Source organism: Podarcis cretensis, assembly GCF_951804945.1.
Source record: "Podarcis cretensis genome assembly, chromosome: 13".
NCBI classification, from domain to species: domain Eukaryota; kingdom Metazoa; phylum Chordata; class Lepidosauria; order Squamata; family Lacertidae; genus Podarcis; species Podarcis cretensis.
The window spans coordinates 16,613,966-16,619,965 of NC_137182.1; positions in this window are offsets into that span (position 1 = coordinate 16,613,966).

The following is a 6,000-nucleotide window of genomic DNA, read 5'->3' on the forward strand; positions in this document are numbered from 1 at the left end:
CATGTGCAGAAGCACTGAATCGCGACCCGCGCAGGTGCGGCGCTGCGGGTTGCGAATGTGCTTCCCGTGCAGATCACGTTCGCAACCCGAGTGTCCACTGTACTTTGATAGATCCTGTTCTGATGAATCCTGGATTGTAAGGGGACGGGTAGTACTTCTGGTGGGAGACACGCCATGCTCCTTTTGGGGTAGTTTGCCCACCTTTGGTCCCCACCTTACACTCAGCATGCGACAGCAGCCACACCCCAGAAAAACAGCTTCAGCAGGATGGCTAAACTGGGTAGCCAGTGGGTCTCAAAACCCTCAGTGAGTTAAGATACTTGCCCTGCATGCAAAGACAGGCTGCAGCAGATTGAATGGACCAGTTGTGGGTCCAGCGGTCAAGAAGGTGGTTTCTGCACATGTTTTGCAGAGGAAAGTGAGGGGCAGATGGGGCTCATCGACCCAGGAAGGTAGCCCATCTAGGAGAAGGAAGACTCTGATCCTAAACCTCCGCTGCCTTGCAGGATATCTTCAGGAGAAAAGGAGTAAACCCCACACAAATCCGGACTGGAGTCCCTAAGACGGTTGGATAGCGCCTTGTACTCCTGCAGCCAAGCTGGTGCCAAATGTATTGAAGGTGATGGACTACATGGAACTGGCGGAAATGACTGGCGGAATCCGAGACCAGGGAGAAGAGTCGGTGGAAGAAGATTGGAAGAAATTTAAAGTTACAGAAACACTGTAAAATTAAGGAATGTTAGAAGGATGCTGGAATGAAGTTATGTGATTTTAGCAGAAATGTTATAAAAGACTAAGTAAAAATGGATTGTTAATTGGTGAAAGAAGAGAATGTAAAATTACAGTATATTAAGATAAACTATTAGGATAAAAGCAAAGACGGAAAGGATTTGCTGAAGTATCTAACTGAACTAGAATACAGAAAAGGGAGGTGTGAGGAGGTCAAGGAAACAAGCAAATGAAAGATAAGTTATGGGAAGGTTTGATTTGGGTTTTTTTTAATTGTTTGTATTTTTCTGTTTTTTTTTCTTTTTTTCTTTTTTATTTTTTCCCTTTGTAACCTTTAAAATTTGAATATTATTTTAAAAAAAACAAATGTATTGAAGGGGCATGTATAATGGGGAATGGGTGAAGCCTGAACAGCACCCCATGACTCCTTTTCAAGGTTAACTAGATCCCCTTAAGAAGAGTACAGTATAGAAATGCACGGCAATATTTCACTGCAGCTCCCACTTAATAAATTTCTAGCCTTTATAGCAGCGATGACTGACAATGCTTGGGATTTCACTTTATCTCACAAAGGAACTTAGAGCAGCACACATTGTTTGTTGCTTCCCTGGGGAATGATTAAGAAACAGAGCCAAAGTGAAAGCAGCTTAATGCCTTCTGAAAACTTTCTGATGTTAGGAAGGTAGAAGAATAAGGCTTCAATATTATATGAAGCTCTTTGATCAGGAGAAATGGGGGGCAAGGACTAGAATTGTGGCAAATATAATTGCAAATTATGGGAACTGTGTGCATTGGCATAATCTGTACAGGTAGAAGAATCCAATATTTGATATAAAATTGCAGGCTACCTTGTTGTTGTTTAGTTGTTTAGTCGTGTCCGACTCTTCGTCACCCCATGGACCAGAGCACGCCAGGCACTCCTGTCTTCCACTGCCTCCCGCAGTTTGGTCAAACTCATGCTGGTAGCTTCGAGAACACTGTCCATCCATCTCGTCCTCTGTCGTCCCCTTCTCCTTGTGCCCTCCATCTTTCCCAACACCAGGGTCTTTTCCAGGGAGTCTTCTCTTCTCATGAGGAGGCCAAAGTATTGGAGCCTCAGCTTCACGATCTGTCCTTCCAGTGAGCACTCAGGGCTGATTTCCTTCAGAATGGAGAGGTTGGATCTTCTTGCAGTCCATGGGACTCTCAAGAGTCTCCTCCAGCACCAAAATCCAAAGGCATCAATTCTTCGGCGATCAGCCTTCTTTATAGCTTTAACTATACGGACCTTTGATGGCAAGGTGATGTCAATACATGTTTATTTTCATTTTTTTAGTGTAAATACATTCATTCCTTGGTATGTTTCTGGAACAACGAAACACCAGGTAATTAAAGATGCTTTTCGCCCATCACCGTGCAACATGCAATTCCGTAACTGATGGCATTTCTATAGCTGCTAAAAGAGAAGAATGGCTTTGGCTCTCACAACTGTGGCTTCCAGGGCCAAACCCTTGTTACAAAATAATTCTACTGTTTTGTCTTGTATAGTACTAGTCAAGCTGCAGAGTGAGAACACCACAATTACAATTTTTCCTTGGGATATGGTGGCGGTGAGGGGTGTGTGTGTGTACACACAAAGCAGTTCAGGGTTTTTCCACTGTCGTCGAAGGATCAGATATAAAGGAGAGAGAGCAGAGTGGCATGTCTCCCACATATGGATGACTCTGCAGCCCAAAACTCTGAATAGTTTTGTTAAGATGTTGTTATCAGCATAGAGGGCAAGATGAAATCCTGCACAACCCACAGAGATTCCCAACTTCCCACACTGTCTCCTGGTAATGTAAAGGTAAAGGGACCCCTGACCATTAGGTCCTGTCTTGGCCAACTCTGGGGTTACGGCGCTCATCTCGCTTTATTGGCCGAGGGAGCCGGTGTACAGCTTCCGGGTCATGTGGCCAGCATGACTAAGCCGCTTTTGGCGAACCAGAGCAGCACACGGAAACACCGTTTACCTTCCCGCTGGAGCGGTACCTATTTATCTACTTGTACTTTGATGTGCTTTCGAACTGCTAGGTTGGCAGGAGCAGGGTCCGAGCAACAGGAGCTCACCCCATCATGGGGATTTGAACCGCCGACCTTCTGATCAGCAAGTCCTAGGCTCTGTGGTTTAACCCACAGCGCCACCTGTGTCCCTGTCTCCTGGTAAAAAGGTAAAGGTACCCTTGCCCGTACGGGCCAGTCGTGTCCGTCTCTATGGTTGTGCGCCCATCTCACTTAAGAGGCCGGGGGCCAGTGCTGTCCGGAGACACTTCCGGGTCATGTGGCCAGCGTGACAAAGCTGCTCTGGCGAGCCAGCACCAGCGCAGCACACGGAAACGCCGTTTACCTTCCCGCTATAACGCGGTACCTATTTATCTACTTGCACTTAGGGGTGCTTTCGAACTGCTAGGTGGGCAGGAGCTGGGACCGAAAGACGGGAGCTCACCCTGCCGCGGGGATTCGAACCGCCGACCATGCAATCGGCAAGTCCTAGGCACTGAGGTTTTACCCACAGCGCCACCTGCGTCCCTTTTTGTCTCCTGGTACAAGACATCTATTAGGGCAGGCACATCCAACAGGTAGAAGTTAAACAACTTTGGCTCCCCTAAAAAAAGCCCTGCGCTCCTTCTCCCCAAAAAAAGCTGCCAGCTTTTAACTCTGTGAGTAGATCGCAATCTCTTGGGATTTGGCCACCCCTGTAGTAGGGCAACCAAGAAAGTTTCCTGAACCCAGACTGGAATGGATCTAAAGGTTTTCTATCCAGAATCTTCACTCCCACCTGCTCACTTCCCTTGCCCAAAAACAAAATATTTGATACATGGCGCCGGGTGACAGTTGTTCAAATCAGAGGGATCCAGTTATTCTACAACCCACCCCAATGATGGGGTGTAGGAACAATACCCTCCGTAGGATAAGCACTTCCCACTTCACTAACGTTTAAGCCCAACTGAGCCAATTTCACAAGTCAAGACAGGCGAGGGACAAACAGAAAGTTACGCCTTTGCACTTCTCCAAGAATTCAGTCCATGCCATCAGGCTGGAAAATATCCCATAAAATCTGATTAGAAGACTCCATATTGTTTTCCATTACTGCCACCAAATAACCCAGAGTCCAAGTCAGGGTGATTATATGCAAAGTGTTGAAATTGCAGTGTCCCAAGCACAGCGGAATGATGAGGAGTACGTGCCACATACTCTATATTACTTTATTTACACTTCAAAGCTGGTAGATTACAGAAAAACATCTTGCCTCTGCCGGAGCAGAGAAAGCAACCTCTCTCCTCTAAAGCACGAAGAGAACACTGTGAGAACAGTGAAAAACAGGAAACCAGTGTACGTCACATCCAATCTCCTTTCCCGTGGGAAAACCCAACAGCACAGACTGTGGAATGTAAACACCTGTCTCGTGACAAGCACTTCGCTGCACAGTGAAGAGAGCAGAAACCAACACAAAGTGTGTCACAAATTGGTCGCAGCGGACTTCCAAAGACTCCATTGCCAAGGGCCAAGCTGGAACAGATCCTTCACAACATGGAAAAGCTCCAAAGGATGGCACCAAGCAGATTTAATGTTGCCGGAAAGGCAAGCTTTCATTCCCTCTTTCGCCACCACAGACTAGACACAAAATGGGCCCTAAGCTACGCTTAATCATACTCGTTTTCAGTTTTTCTCTAGTCGTTTTGCTGTTTCAGTGCTCCTAGAGCCTCCGTAAACTAAGGAGCTCTCTAGTATAATATGGGATGGAAAGCGCATATCACATATTTACAAAATAAGGTTAAAGCCCTTATCAACGCTCTATTATGCTGCTTCTTCACTGAGGGGGCTATGCATGTTCCATCCGCCTTAAAAGTTTACAGTGCAAAAGTGGTTGCAACTATGGCCTATGGGGTCCCTTTATGGGGCGCCTTTGTAAATCTCATGCCTCTGGTGACATTGCAAAATCTTTTTCTAAGACGCCTTTTGAAACTACCCTCCTGTGTAAGCAACTCTGCCATTCGCTTAGAACTTAAGACCCCCTCCTTAGAGATTCTGATGTGGAGACATGCCTTTAATTATTGGCTGTCCCTCTGGCATAAATTGCCAAATTACCATCTTATTCAGTGCCTTTGGAGAGACGAATTCACCAGCCCATGGGCAACAAAAATCCATTCCAAACTGTTGTCTTATGGAATCTCTCCTTCCGATATACTTAATTTAGATCTAATTACAGCTAAAAAGGTCATCAAACAAAGATTGGAGGAGGTTGATTTGCAACAAAATCTTACTACAGGCGGAGGTACATGTTCCCCAATAAATCAGGGCATTACATCTATGTCCCAGATACCTCGATATCTGTCTACCTTATCGGCTGCGTCGCATAGATTCGCATTTGTTAGAGCCAGATTTAATGTGTTCCCCTCAAATGTGCTGAGCAATAGATTTTCTAACGGTAAAACCTCTGTTTTATGCGCATGTGACAACAAATCAATAGAATCCCTTTATCATATCTTGTTTAATTGCCCCTTATACATTGTTCCCCGATCAAGGATTCTGAGTTCAATCATTCTGGAAATTGTTGCTAAACCACCTGAATTACATCTAGCTTATCTACTCCAGGACACTGACTCTTATAGAACATTACAGGTTGCCAGATTCCTGATTTCAGTTCTTTCATATAAAAGACTTCATGGAATGCTGCATGACTACTAAAAATCTAGTAAACTCTATGCACCATCTTTATCTTCAAGGCCATAATACGGTACATCTGAATAGTGTGATGGAGATTATGCGTTGAAATATTTTAGTTGATATTTTAGATTGTAAAATGCTATTTTTATCTATTGATTTGTTTTACCTTGTGGGCTTATAGCCGAATAAAGTATTATCTATCTAAGGAGCTCTCTGATCTTTAGCACTCATAGCATGGCTTGCAGCGCTCTCAAGCACTTTCTTATTAAAGCAGGGATTTTCAGGAAGATAAATTACAGGCAACTTGCAACTTGTGCGCATTTAACTTGTGTGCATTCAGCTTTATGCACTTGGTAAAATAATTGTTAATTTTTTTTTAAAGGGAGCAGAAAGAGGGCGGGCACCCAAGGGGAGAAACTTCGGCAATCCCACCCACCATTGCAGTCATAGAATCATAGAGTTGGAAGAGACCACAAGGGCCATCGAGTCCAACCCCCTGCCAAGCAGGAAACACCATCAGAGCACTCCTGACATATGGTTGTCAAGCCTCTGCTTAAAGACCTCCAAAGAAGGAGACTCCACCAC